Raw genomic sequence first — 15,883 nt, forward strand, 5'->3', positions numbered from 1 at the left:
TAACGTATCGATAGGTATTTTTTTCAAATAGAAATTATGAAAAATATCGCTATGTCCATAAATCGCAATTTCGATCCATAGTGTGACGTAACCTATCAATATGAATTTAAAAAATAGAAGTTGTGAAAAAAAAACGCTGTCCAAAATTTCGCTTTTCGATCGATCCATAATAGAAGTTTTTTTTTAAAACATGATGATGACATTCACAACGCTAAAAAATTATTATTTTTATCTCATAAAGATAAAAGTAAATTATGCCTGTTCCACTTTTACCTACTTTCGAGGGACCTCAATTTTTCAGTCGTACAAAACAAAATTTGACAGAAGGGCGCTACACGGGTTAAAATTCACATTTTTGTCCTTTGACGTTTCAAAATCTTTTGATTATTTCCGAACGAAACATCCTATCACTCTCTAATCTATGGTCCCTACACCCCCCCTCTTGACAAACTGTCAAACAAAAGTTTGTTTTGATTTGGTTGGTGTTGTTTTGTTCGAATGAAATTAATAAGAATAGTTACTTACATACATATCTCAAAGAAATAATCTATAGCTGAAACAAGTGATCTTAAAAATAATAGTAACAGAAGCCTTGTACAATATTGCAACAATATCTGAGTTTTCAATGTGATACTGTTACGTTAACTCTGTGCATATTTTGCCTGTGTAAAATAAAGAGAATGGTGATTGCAGCGTAAGGTAATGCTTGATGATAACTATGAAACGTTTGATAATTGATGGCACTATTAATTATTCAATAATATTTAAGAGGTCAAAGTTTTTGAGGATGAATGTTTTTTACTCTTGCACTCTAAAAGTATTGTACAGTTTTGATGAATAAATTGTTTAACTGTAAGGCTGGATTGCACCATCTTACTTTAACAAACATCAAAAATCTATCAAACTTCATTCAGAAAACACCAGTTATCGTTAAAGTAACGGTCAAAGTTAGGTAATGCAATTGAGCCTTAATGTTTACAACAAAATGTAAGCACAATATCTATCAATTTAATTAAAGTTATATATTTTACTTTTCAGATGTTAAAGTGATCAATAATGATGTACAACTTGTCCCGGAAAACCAATATTTAATGAAAATTAATAAAATCTTAACAAACCACAGTAAACTGTTCATAATTCCAAAATATTTAATTGAACATAAATTGATTATTATCTTTAAATAAGCCTTCTTAATAAATGAGTGTTTTAAAATTCATTGGGTTTTAATTAATATTAAATATCTAATAAGTTGAGATAAAAATGATATAGGAATGTTATCAACTGAACTAAGTAAATATAATAAAGTATCAATCAATCATCAATGTTAATGGAGTTCAAGATAATAGTAATATTTTGATGGTAATGATACAGACGGAGACAAGGCTATTTTCATAAATAAAAATAGATAAATAAAATCTTTTAAATACACTAAACTTTTGGCTCTTGTGCATAAAATCTTACTTTTACAGGCATGGTATGCAGCTAAATGCATCAAATAAATTATTAAGTAAATACTTTTATTTTTCTTACTGTTATAATTTTGCTGTGTGTAGGTTTTTCATATCCAGATTTTTTCTTAGAGATTATTAGTTTTCTTTGTGTAATGAAGTACTATAACACTAACTTTATTTATTAGTAAGAAGGCAATACTTATCACATTTAGTCTCAACATTTGTCATAATAATATAGGTACGAGTAGGTACTTTAGTAAGTCCTGTTCTTTATATTTTAATAAAATATTAAAATATATTACCCATAATCAAACCAACTGAAATCTATTAAAAATTACAACCTGTATTTTTATTGCATCAATTGTTAGGGTTACATATGTATAAGGATGAAATCTCTCTAACAAACTTGATAAATCAAATAAAATGAAAACCATGAAATCTTTCAATGCAGTTCTCTTTCTTTTCAAAAACAAAGGAATGTTTTCGTTCAGTAAAATTTTCTATCTACAGTATTATGAGTACTTACTTTCCCTCTAGGTAGCATTACAAAATTCCACCCTGTATATACAATAATATTTATTTAATTAATTAATAACTACAATTTATAACACACAAAAGTTAGTGAGATGGCTGAAAGAAATTTCAGTTACATTTTAATGAAACTACCTACTATGATATACATAATGTTTTTTTTGGTTTTATAGAACATTTATTTCTCATTAAAAACATTACAGTCACTTACATGAGAAATTAACAAATTTTATGTAGGTAGATAATTTACAAGTTGTCCAATAGCCAGAACAAGCAGATAAAGCTAATGATAAAGCCAGTTCTATTTCTTTTTAAAAATAAAGGAATGTTTTCTTTGAGAAAAAATTTCTATCTACAATATTAAGAGTACTTTCCCTCCAGGTGGCATTACAAAATTCCACCCTGTATAGTAGTAATATTTTGTTAGTTATGTTTGGTCTAATCTACTTTTTAAATTTCTTTCAAAATATGTGCTTAACTATCTATGTACATAGTTAATTATGTAGGTAGTTAGGTATTTACAAAGAAAGCTTTGGCGTGCCGCGTCAGTTGCTGCTAAGGCGTAAGTAATCATTCGACTTGCACTTTGGTTTTATGTTCCTATATTATTTCATAATGCCCGCTCGTTGCACAAGTACCTATAACCTATGTACAAGCACAGTACAAGTTTCTGATTCTTGCTTAAGAAATATTATGAATTAAAATCTATAAAAATGTGTAGGATATAACTACCCACAAGACACGGGAGGAGCAGTTACTTAGTGGGTTATATGGTGGGGCTCATCACCTTGCCAGATAGGTAAGGACCATGTCGCAGTCAGATTGTATAATCCGCCGTTTTACATTACAGCTAGGCATTTTGCATTACAGCTCTGTTTTGTAATACGGCGGATTAACGTTTAGCCGGATTGAATACGGCTGAATGAAAATCCGCCGGAATGTATTCGGCGCCAAACGTTCTTCAATACGGCTAGCCGTAATGTAAAACAGCGTGTCATTACCCGCCGCTTTGACAGTTTTTAGTTCCTATTTTCAATACCGTGGCGCTGCCGGACAAAGTGGCTATGCTATGGATTCTGGTGTTCGGCGGAATCCTACACAATATTATTAGTGTAAAAATATGAAATCATGGCAGTGGCCGGTGAAGATAATTTTATCTTAAAGAAAAATAACCCAGAAAAAATGACTAAAACTTTATTGTTTTGAGTTACCTGTTCCCTTTGATCATTTTTAATGTCTAAAAAAGACTAAAGCCAAATATCTAATTAATTCTTAAAATGTTTAGAAAAGTCTAATTGTTTTGAGTTACTTTTTTTTAGATGGCTATCCCTTGTGATTTATAAATAAGTAAAAAAAAATACTGAAGCCAAATATATTATTTAGTATACAGTAACGAAGGTAATAATTCTTAAAATCTGTCTTATTAAAATTTATTTTCATTAAACATTGTTTTATTTTGTAAGTATGGTCACCCTACAATCTATAGAAGTACGATGCGGCTAAACGTGGGCCGCCGTATTGAAGAACATATCGCAATGACAATCCGCCTAAACGTTGAACCGCCGTATTACAAAACAGAGCTGTAATGTAAAATGCCTAGTGGTAATGTAAAACGGCGGATTATACAATCCGACTGCGACAACCATATGAGTTGTGAACGCGGGACATTACCAAGTATCGGCGTGTGCCTCAAACATTCGTCAACGGTCCCTATTCGGTTTCAAACAAGGAAAACGTCATTACGCCTTCGGCTTTCAGTGTGCGGCATGAATGATATATTGTGCTGGTGGCCACTGTCCGAGGCATCTGGCAGGCAGGCAGGCACTGGTCATGTCGAGGACTACAGCCGGCAGAAAATGGTCGTTGCTTACCTAAGTGGGCTTCTGGAGCGGTATTAACTATATCTGCAATGATGCTACCTGGCATCTAAACCCCAAAACGCCCGTAGCCCGTCAATGCTTGTATCATCCGGTTGGCAAATGACCATGCTACCCGATGTCGCAGTCACTATGCCTAGACAGCCTCCATCACTCGCCACTGGTACCTCCGGAGTAGGGTTGCCAGGTCCAAAATCACAAAAGCCGGACTTTGTGCTTCATTTGGCCGGACATGCAATTAGTGTCGGCTCATGAGTGAGTACTATCATCATCGGTTGCTAACGAACATCCTGATGCGTGCGCTTCATATGATTCTGTGGCTCGACTTTCGCGAGCGCGGCGCGCGCTTTCCCTGGCGCGGCAACCAAATAAAAAGCCGGATAGGCCGGACAAGGCAATATTAGGCCGGACAAGTCCCTAAAAAGCCAAACATGTCCGGCTAAAGTCGGACGCCTGGCAACCCTACTCCGGAGCCGTCCTGTGAAACTACCCTTAGTGTAATTAAACGCACTGCCCTCTACTCTATAGAAATAAACCAGTTAACCAAGTGAAGTGCGTGTCGTGCCACGCGCAGTGTAGGGTTTCGTAGTTGCCCGTCGTTACCACAATATATTTCAGAAGCAAGCAATTACTTCATCTTAAGTCACTTTTAATGGGGGGACGCCTTACTTAAGTACTCGAACAAAAATTGGCTTAAAGTGCTACTTTAATATTTTGCAAACTGAATCCGTTTAAATAAAAAAATAGTCTTAGAAACTCCCAAGCCATTATAAAAGACTTATATACAACGATACCCTACAGATGGGGTAGAAGATTTAAAAAAAAAATCCCCACTTTACATAGGGAAACTACACAAAAAAAATATTTTTCAAAATTTTATTTTATTACTTTGCCGACGTGAAATAAATACATACCAACGGTGAAGTAGCAATACCTCCTATAATTTTTTAAGAAATCGATTTCATTTTTCATTACAATAGGCATAAAATTTAATTTCATGTGAACATTTTCCATTCGAAATAAGGGTTCCTTGTCAGGACTACGAACCCTAAAAAAGAGTGATTACCTACAAACTAATTTGCAGTTGTTAGTAGACAATATTTACAAGTTACTACGTAACTCTCGGTGCACGAATCCGATTTTCACTTGAACGGTTTATCGTCTCTGGATAAGTAAGTACATAATATATTTTTGTGTTTTTCTCCTTCTCTACTTAGTCCTGTCTTAAATATTAAATATTAAAATTAATGACGATTTTCGGGCTTTGAACTATCGTTCGGCCTTCGGTCTCGCCTTAGTAAGCTCCTGTATACAATTTGTATGGAGAATTTAGTTCCGTTACGAAAGTGATTGACAGCTTGGCGGCCATCTTGGATTTTCAAAATTCTGTATTTTTCCCTTGATCTGGACTACTTTCCGCACCGAACCCCATTTTTACTCTTTCTCTAAGTTTACCGAGTTCCGAGCAGCAATGCCAAAACCCCATGTCCAAAAATTGTGTAATCCCGTAACTCCAAGTGTTGCCAGGTCATCGATATAAAAATGGTCAAATGTCATTAGTTTCACTAATTTCCACACGTTTCAATAAAAAAAATCAATCACCGGAAGTCATTAATTATTTCCATTTCTTTCATATAAGGACCAAATCTCCAACAATATGGCAACATTGCAGAAATTTCTTTACCCAAGCGATACCTCTTAACAAGACACATGAACGCCTCATACAACCCAACTTTCGCGAATATTGCCATCTACCCTAATAATGCATTTTAAAAATACGAAAAATGAAACTTTTTACCAATCGGCCGCTTGCTCCGCCGCCATCTTGATTTTTCCATGATTTTTTATTTTTCCAATAATAAGGGTCATATAACCAACCAAACACCATTTTTAGATTTTTTCTGCCATATCTCCATCTGTCCGTTCCTTAACTATAAAGATACCCATGTCGCAAAATATACTTTTTCTCATAGCTTCCAGTGTTGCCAGATGATCGAGAAGAAAATGGTCAAATAATATTTTTAGGATTACTTTGCACGAGTTCACATCCAAATTTTTGACCGGAACTCATTATTTACATTTTTTTAATTTTTTTGACCAAATCTCCAAAAATATGGCAACGCTGATAAAACTTATTTACCCAAGCAACACCACTTGACAAAACACACATACGCCTCATACAACCCGACTTTCCCAAATGTTGCCAACTGCCCGAAAAATGCATTTGAAAAATCAGAAAACTGAAACTTTTTATAAAATGGCCGCCCGCTCAGCCGCCATCTTGATTTTCTTACATTTCGGATTTTTCCCATAATCTGGGTCGTATAACCGACTAAACCCCATTTTTGGATTTTTTCTCCCATGTGTTCTTCTGTCCGTCCATAACTTTAAAGACACCCATGTCGAAAAAAATACTTTTTCCCGTAGCTCCCAGTGTTGCCAGGTGATCGAGACGAAAATGGTCAAATGTCATTTGCACGACCCCTTTGCAGGAGGCGTCATCCAAATTTTTGACCGGAAGTCGTTATTTCTACTTTCGACATTTTTGGACTAAATCTCCCAAAGTGTGGCAATACTGGAGAAATTTCTTCATCCAAGCAAAACCTCTGGACAGGACACACAACCGCCTCATACAACTCGACTTTCCAAAATGTTGCCAAGTACTCGAAAAATTAATTCCAATATTTCGAAATTTTCAACTTTTTACAAAATGGCCGCTCGCTCAACCGCCATCTTGATTTTTTGACATTTCGGATTTTTCCCATAATTTAGGTCGTATATTCGACAAAACCTCATTTTTATTTTTTTTCTGCCACAACTCCTTCTGTCTGTCCTTAACTTTAAACGAAAATTTGTTTTCCCCGTAACTTTCAGTGTTGCCAGACTTTTTTGATAAAAATAGGGAAATATCATTCGGGTCCCCAATCGTCACCAAACTGCATACCAACTTTTTGGAATTTCTAGAAATTTCCATTTTCTACTATCCGGGGCCATGGTGGAAAATTTTCTACCAAAATGGTAGTTTTTTTCGATTCATAGCAACACTCGAGGCACAGACCAACAATCGCTCGGAACATTGTACCCTACTCCGGTGTCGTCAGCTACCGGAAAATTGGTGTCAAACTTTAGGGAATTTCATGATCGCAACAAAATGGCCGACGGCTCAGCCGCCATCTTGTTTTTTGATAATCTGTGAATGTGGCTCTTAAGAAGACTATACATGTCACAAATATTCAAAAGAAATTTTCAAAAACAATTGCGCAACTCAGAATGTCAACTCCCTAAACACACCCCTGAAATCTCATTTTCAATCCAAGATGGCGGCGCGGCCATTTTGTTTTTCCGTTTTTTTCTCACATTTTCGATCACCAAATGACAACTTCAACCGGCCCACAAAAAATAAAAAAAATCAGGACGAAAAACGAAAAAGTTGGTGTGTCAAAAAAGGCCGCCATTTTGTTTTTTAGTACAAAAAATCTGATAAGCTGCGTGTTGAAAAATCTACTTCAAAACAAGTGCTGTTACTCGTACCCTCCTCCTCTCTAAACCCCCCAAAGATAGCCATGATCAGTGAGTCAGTCATTGAGTGGTAATCGTGCTAAGCATACAATTTGTATGGCTCTCCATTCTAATCTCTATTAGTTCAATTACGAAAACGGCTGAAAATTTGGCGGCCATCTTGGATTTATAAAATTTTGCATTTTTCCCTTAATCTGGACCATTTTCGGCGCCGAACCCCATTTTTACTTTTTTTCTATCCTCACCCAGTCCCGAGGAGCAACGCCTTAAAAACACCCATGTCCCAAAACTTTGAGTTCGCCTAACTCCGAGTGTTGCCAGGTGATCGAGATCAAAATAGTCAAATGTCATTAGTTTCACCTATTTGCAGGAGGCGTCATCCAAATTTTTGACCGAAAGTCGTTATTTCAATTTTTTACATTTTTTGACCAAATCTCCCAAACTATGGCAACACTGGAAATTTTTGTTTTTCTAAACGACACTCCTTAATAAACTACGTAATTGCCCCAAACAACTCGACTTTAGCAAATGTTGCCAACTGCCCGAAAAATGCATTTGAAAAATCAGAAAACTGAAACATTTTACAAAATGGCCGCCCGCTCAGCCGCCATCTTGATTTTCTGACATTTCGGATTTTTCCCATAATCTGGGTCGTATAACCGACTAAACTCCATTTTTAGTTTTTTCCTGCCATGTCTCCTTCTGTCCGTCCTCGCCTTTTTCTACGTTAGCTAAGCCCCCCTGCATACAATTTGTATGGAGAATTTAGTCCCTTTAGGAAAACGGGTGAACGCTTGGCGGCCATCTTGGATTTCCAAAATTTTGCATTTTTGCCTTAATCTGGACCATTCTCCGCGCCGAACCCCATTTTTACTTTTTTTCTAACTTCACCCAATCCCGAATTCATTTGTTTCTACAATTCCTCATTCCTCCGTTGTCCCAAAACTTTGAGTTCCCCTAACTCCCAGTGTTGCCAGGTGATCGAGTTGAAAATAGTCAAATGTCATTAGTTTGACCTATTTGCAGGAGGCGTCATCCAAATTTTTGACCGGAAGTCGTTATTTCCATTTTTTACATTTTTGGACCAAATCTCCCAAAGCATGGCAACACTGGAAATTTTTGGTTTTCCAATCGATACTCCTTGACAAACTACGTAATCGCCCCATACAACCTGACTTTCCCGAATGTTGCCAACTACCCGAAAAACGCATTTGAAAAATCGAAAATCTGAAACTTTTTACAAAATGGCCGCCAGCTCAGCCGCCATCTTGATTTTCTGACATTTCGGATTTTTCCCATAGTCTGGATCGTATAACCGACCAAACCCCATTTTTAGACTTTTCCTCCCATATCTCCTTCTGTCCGTCCTTAACTTTAAAGACACCCATGTCGAAAAAAATACTTTTCCGCGTAGCTCCCAGTGTTGCCAGGTGATCGAGATGAAAATGGTCAAATGTCATTTGCACGACCCCTTTGCAGGAGGCGTCATCCAAATTTTTGACCGGAAGTCGTTATTTCTACTTTCGACATTTTTGGACCAAATCTCCCAAAGTGTGGCAACACTGGAGAAATTTCTTCACCCAAGCGAAACCTCTCGACAAGACACACAACCGCCTCATACAACTCGACTTTCCAAAATGTTGCCAACTGCGAGAAAAATGAATTCCAAAAATTCGAAATTTTCAACTTTTTATAAAATGGCCGCCCACGCCGCCGCCATCTTGATTTTTTGACATTTCGGATTTTTCCCATAGTCTGGGTCGTATATCCAACCAAACCCCATTTTTATTTTTTTTCTGCCATGACTCCTTCTGTCTGTCCTTAACTTTAAAGTCACCCATGTCGCAAAAAAATCTTTTCCCCATAACTTTCAGTGTTGCCAGACTTTTTTGATAAAAATGGTGAAATGTCATTCGGGTCCCCAAACGTCACCAAACTGCATACCAAGTTTTTGGAATTTTTGGAATTTTCCATTTTCTACTATCCGGGGCCGTGGTGGAAAATTTTCTTCCAAAATGGTAGTTTTTTCCGATTCATGGCAACACTCGAATAACAGACCAACAATTGCCCGGAACATTGTACCCCACTCCGGTGTCGCCATCTGTCGGAAAATTGCTACCAAAGTTTGGGAATTTTTTGATCGCAACAAAATGGCCGACGGCTCGGCCGCCATCTTGTTTTTTGATAATCTGTAAATGTGGCTCTTAAGAAGACTATACATGTCACAAACACCTAAAAGAAATTTTCAAAAACAATTGCGCATCTCGGAGTGACACCTCCCTAAAAACACCCCGAAATCGCATTTTCAATCCAAGATGGCGGCGCGGCCATTTTGTTTTTCTTACTTTTTCTCAATTTTTTTAACACACTTTAGCAACCCCAACCAACCAACAAAAAAGAAAAAATTCAGGATGAAAAACAAAAAAGTTGATGTCTCAAAAAATGCCGCCATTTTGTTTTTTGGTTAAAAAAATCCAGTAAAGCTGGCAGTCGAAAAATCTAGTTTAAAACAAACATTAACAATTTTACCCCTCTCCCCTCTAAATACCCCAAAAATACCCCTGATCAGTGAGTCAGTGAGTCAGTGAGTAGGAATCGAGCTTTATATAGTATAGACTAGCTTTGGTCGCCCGCTACGCGGGCTACAAAAGCTAGATCTGCGATGCTGGCCGCTCCGGGCTTCGCCCTACGCGGCGCTCGGCCTGCGGCCTCGCATTCGGAGCTCGGCCTTCGGCCTCGCAAAAATTACAGGGGGCGTTTATTGTCTGTCGCGATGCTCTTGTGCTTTTTTGACGCAACACGAGTAAATCTATGGCGACTGTGGGGATTTGAACCATCGCTCGGCCTTCGGCCTCGCCTTTCTGTCTGTCACTGGACTCTAGTCCTTTTTTGACGCTTTAAAAATAAATCTATGGCGACTCACAGGCTTTAAACTATCGCTCGGCCTTCGGCCTCGCCTTTTTCTACGTTAGCCAAGCCCCCCTGCATACAATTTGTATGGAGAGATTAGTTCAATTACGAAAACGGCTGAAAATATGGCGGCCATCTTGGATTTCTAAAATTTTGCATTTTTCCCTTAATCTGGATCATTTTCCGCGCCGAACCCCATTTTTACTTTTTTTCTGTCTTCACCCAGTCCCGTGAAACAATTCCTTGAAACCACCCATGCCCCAAAACTTTGAGTTCCCCTAACTCCCAGTGTTGCCAGGTGATCGAGATGAAAATGGTCAAATGTCATTAGTTTGACCTATGTGCAGGAGGCGTCATCCAAATTTTTGACCGGAAGTCGTTATTTCCATTTTTTACATTTTTTGACCAAATCTCTCAAAGCATGGCAACACTGGAAATTTTTGTATTTCCAAACGATACTCCTTAACAAACTACGTAATCGCTCCATACTACTCGACTTTCCCAAATGTTGCCAACTACCCGAGAAACGCATTTGAAAAATCAGAAAACTGAAACTTTTTACAAAATGGCCGCCCGCTCAGCCGCCATCTTGAATTTCTGACATTTCGGATTTTTCCCATAGTCTGGGTCGTATAACCGACCAAACCCCATTTTTGGATTTTTTCTGCCATATCTCCTTCTGTCCGTCCTTAACTTTAAAGACACCCATGTCGAAAAAAATACTTTTCCCCGTAGCTCCCAGTGTTGCCAGGTGATCGAGATGAAAATGGTCAAATGTCATTTGCACGACCCCTTTGCAGGAGGCGTCGTGCAAATTTTTGACCGGAAGTCGTTATTTCTACTTTCGACATTTTTGGACCAAATCTCCTAAGGTATGGCAACACTGGAGAAATTTCTTCACCCAAGCGAAACCTCTCGACAGAACACACAACCGCCTCATACAACTCGACTTTCCAAAATGTTGCCATGTGCTCGAAAAATGAATTCCAAAATTTCGAAATTTTCAACTTTTTACAAAATGGCCGCCCACGCCGCCGCCATCTTGATTTTCTGACATTTCGGATTTTTCCCATAATCTGGGTCGTATATGCGACCAAACGACATTTTTATTTTTTTTCTGCCATGACTCCTTCTATCTGTCCTTAACTTTAAAGTCACCCATGTCGCAAAAAAAACTTTTCCCCATAACTTTCAGTGTTGCCAGACTTTTTTCATAAAAATGGTGAAATGTCATTCGGGTCCCCAAACGTCACCAGACTGCATTCCAAGTTTATGGAATTTTTGGAAATTTCCATTTTCTACTATCGGGGGCCGTGGTGGAAAATTTTCTACCAAAATGGTAGTTTTTTCCGATTCATGGCAACACTCGAATAACAGACCAACAATCGCCCGGAACATTGTACCCCACTCCGGTGTCGCCATCTACCGGAAAATTCGTGTCAAAGTTTGGGAATTTTTTGATCGCAACAAAATGGCCGACGGCTCAGCCGCCATCTTGTTTTTTGATAATCTGTGAATGTATCTCTTAAGAAGACTATACATGTCACAAATACTCAAAAGAAATTTTCAAAAACAATTGCGCATCTCGGAGTGACACCTCCCTAAAAACACCTCGAAATCGCATTTTCAATCCAAGATGGCGGCGCGGCCATTTTGTTTTTCCATTTTTTTCTCACATTTTTTAACACACCCTGGCAACCCCAACCAACCACCAAAAAAGAAAAAATTCAGGATGAAAAACAAAAAAGTTGTTGTCTCAAAAAATGCCGCCATTTTGTTTTTTGGTTCAAAAAATGTAATAAAGCTGGCAGTCGAAAAATCTAGTTTAAAACAAACACTAACAATTTTACCCCTCTCCCCTCTAAATACCCCAAAAATACCCCTGATCAGTCAGTGAGTGAGTGAGTAGGAATCGAGCTTTATATATTATAGACTAGCTTTGGTCGCCCGCTACGCGGGCTACAAAAGCTAGATCTGCGATGCTGGCCGCTCCGGGCTTCGCCCTACGCGGCGCTCGGCCTGCGGCCTCGCATTCGGAGCTCGGCCTTCGGCCTCGCAAAAATTACAGGGGGTGTTAACTGTCTGTCACTATGCTCTTGTGCTTTTTTGACGCAACACAAGTTAATCTATGGCGACTGTGGGGATTTGAACCATCGCTCGGCCTTCGGCCTCGCCTTTCTGTCTGTCACTGGGCTCTAGTCCTTTTTTGACGCATTAAAAATAAATCTATGGCGACTCACAGGCTTTAAACTATCGCTCGGCCTACGGCCTCGCCTTTTTCTACGTTAGCTGAGCCAATTTGTATGGAGAATTTAGTCCCTTTAGGAAAACGGGTGAACGCTTGGCGGCCATCTTGGATTTCCAAAATTTTGCATTTTTGCCTTAATCTGGACCATTTTCCGCGCCGAACCCCATTTTTACTTTTTTTCTAACTTAACCCAATCCCGTAAAACAATTCCTTAAAACCACCCATGTCTCAAAATTTTGAGTTTCCGTAACTCCCAGTGTTGCCAGGTCATCGAACTAAAAATGGTCAAATGTCATTAGTTTGACCTATTTGCAGGAGGCGTCATCCAAATTTCTGACCGAAAGTCGTTATTTCTATTTTTTACATTTTTGGACCAAAACTCTCAAAGTATGGCAACACTGGAAATTTTTGTTTTCCCAAACGATACTCCTTGATAAACTACGTAATCGCCCCATACAACTCGACTTTCCCAAATGTTGCCATTTGCCCGAAAAATGCATTTGAAAAATCAGAAATCTGAAACTTTTTACAAAATGGCCGCTCACTCGGTCGCCATCTTGATTTTCCATGATTTCGGATTTTTCCCATAATCTGGGTCGTATAACCGACCAAACCCCATTTTCAGATTTTCCCTGCCATATCTCCTTCTGCCCGTCCTTAACTTTAAAGACACCTATGTCGAAAAAAATACTTTTCCCCGTAGCTCCCAGTGTTGCCAGGTGATCGAGATGAAAATGGTCAAATGTCATTTGCACGACCCCTTTGCAGGAGGCGTCATCCAAATTTTTGACCGGAAGTCGTTATTTCTACTTTCGACATTTTTGGACCAAATCTCCTCAGGTATGGCAACACTGGAGAAATTTCTTCACCCAAGCGAAACCTCTTGACAAGACACACAACCGCCTCATACAACTCGACTTTCCAAAATGTTGCCAACTACTCGAAAAATGAATTCCAAATTTTCGAAATTTTCAACTTTTTACAAAATGGCCGCCCGCTCAGCCGCCATCTTGATTTTTTGACATTTCGGATTTTTCCCATAATCTGGGTCGTATATCCGACCAAACCTCATTTTTATTTTTTTTCTGCCATTATTCTTTCTGTCTGTCACTAACTTTAAAGACACCCATGTCGCAAAAAAAACTTTTCCCCATAACTTTCAGTGTTGCCAGACTTTTTTCATAAAAATGGTGAAATGTCATTCGGGTCCCCAAATGTCACCAGACTGCATACCAAGTTTTTGGAATTTCTGGAAATTTCCATTTTCTACTATCCGGGGCCGTGGTGGAAAATTTTCTTCCAAAATGGTAGTTTTTTCCTATTCATGGCAACACTCGAATAACAGACCAACAATCGCCCGGAACATTGTACCCCACTCCGGTGTCGCCATCTACCGGAAAATTGCTGTCAAACTTTGGGAATTTTTTGATCGCAACAAAATGGCCGACGGCTCAGCCGCCATCTTGTTTTTTGATAATCTGTGAATGTATCTCTTAAGAAGACTATACATGTCACAAATACTCAAAAGAAATTTTCAAAAACAATTGCGCATCTCGGAGTAACACCTCCCTAAAAACACCTCGAAATCGCATTTTCAATCCAAGATGGCGGCGCGGCCATTTTGTTTTTCCATTTTTTTCTCACATTTTTTAAAACACCTTGGCAACCCTAATAAACTCCCAAAAAGGAAAAAATTCAGGATGAAAAACAAAAAAGTTGGAGTTTCAAAAAGTGCCGCCATTTTGTTTTTTGGTTCAAAAAATTTAATAAAGCTGGCAGTCAAAAAATCTAGTTTAAAACAAACACTAACAATTTTACCCCTCTCCCCTCTAAATACCCTAAAAATACCCCTGATCAGTGAGTCAGTGAGTGAGTGAGTGGTAATCGAGCTTTATATAATATAGATAGAAGACTAGCTTTGGTCGCCCGCTACGCGGGCTACAAAAGCTAGATCTGCGATGCTGGCCGCTCCGGGCTTCGCCCTACGCGGCGCTCGGCCTGCGGCCTCGCATTCGGAGCTCGGCCTTCGGCCTCGCAAAAATTACACGGGGTGTTTATTGTCTGTCACTGTGCTCTTGTGCTTTTTTGACGCAACACAAGTTTAACTATGGTAACTCTCGGGATTTGAACCATCGCTCGGCCTTCGGCCTCGCCTTTCTGTCTGTCACTGGGCTCTAGTCCTTTCTTGACGCATTAAAAATAAATCTATGGCGACTCACAGGCTTTAAACTATCGCTCGGCCTTCGGCCTCGCCTTTTTCTACGTTAGCTAAGCCCCCCTGCATACAATTTGTATGGAGAATTTAGTTCCTTTAGGAAAACGGGTGAACGCTTGGCGGCCATCTTGGATTTCCAAAATTTTGCATTTTTGCCTTAATCTGGACCATTTTCCGCGCCGAACCCCATTTTTACTTTTTTTCTATCCTCACCCAGTCCCGAGGAGCAACGCCTTAAAAACACCCATGTCACAAAATTTTGTGTTCCCGTAATTCCCAGTGTTGCCAGGTGATCGAGATGAAAATGGTCAAATGTCATTAGTTTGACCTATTTGCAGGAGGAGTCATCCAAATTTTTGACCGAAAGTCGTTATTTCAATTTTTTTCATTTTTGGATCAAAACTCTCAAAGTATGGCAACACTGGAAATTTTAGTTTTCCCAAACGATACTCCTTGACAAACTACGTAATCGCCCCATACAACTCGACTTTCCCAAATGTTGCCAACTGCCCGAAAAATGCATTTGAAAAATCAGAAATCTGAAACTTTTTACAAAATGGCCGCTCACTCGGTCGCCATCTTGATTTTCCGAGATTTCGGATTTTTCCCATAATCTGGGTCGTATAACCGACTAAACCCTATTTTCAGATTTTTTCTGCCATATCTCCTTCTGTCCGTCCTTAACTTTAAAGACACCCATGTCGAAAAAAATACTTTTCCCCGTAGCTCCCAGTGTTGCCAGGTGATCGAGATGAAAATGGTCAAATGTCATTTGCACGACCCCTTTGCAGGAGGCGCCATCCAAATTTTTGACCGGAAGTCGTTATTTCTACTTTCGACATTTTTGGACCAAATCTCCTAAGGTATGGCAACACTGGAGAAATTTCTTCACCCAAGCAAAACCTCTCAACAAGACACACAACCGCCTCATACAACTCGACTTTCCAAAGTGTTGCCAACTACTCGAAAAATGAATTCCAAAATTTCGAAATTTTCAACTTTTTACAAAATGGCCGCTCACGCCGCCGCCATCTTGATTTTTTGACATTTCGGATTTTTCCCATAATCTGGGTCGTATATACGACCAAACGTCATTTTTATTTTTTTTCTGCCATAATTCTTTCTGTCTGTC

The 15,883-nt window shown here is 38.9% G+C and overlaps 1 long non-coding RNA gene across 1 annotated transcript; it reads left to right on the forward strand.

Annotated features, from left to right (window-relative positions):
• Nucleotides 1-237: 237 nt before the first annotated feature.
• LOC135086345 (uncharacterized) lies at nucleotides 238-1,214 on the forward strand. Its single transcript, XR_010260426.1, has 2 exons — nucleotides 238-699; nucleotides 1,039-1,214. It is a non-coding gene; the product is annotated as an uncharacterized LOC135086345 (long non-coding RNA).
• Nucleotides 1,215-15,883: the final 14,669 nt, after the last annotated feature.

The sequence above is a fragment of the Ostrinia nubilalis genome, chromosome W, assembly GCF_963855985.1.
Source record: "Ostrinia nubilalis chromosome W, ilOstNubi1.1, whole genome shotgun sequence".
NCBI lineage: Eukaryota > Metazoa > Arthropoda > Insecta > Lepidoptera > Crambidae > Ostrinia > Ostrinia nubilalis.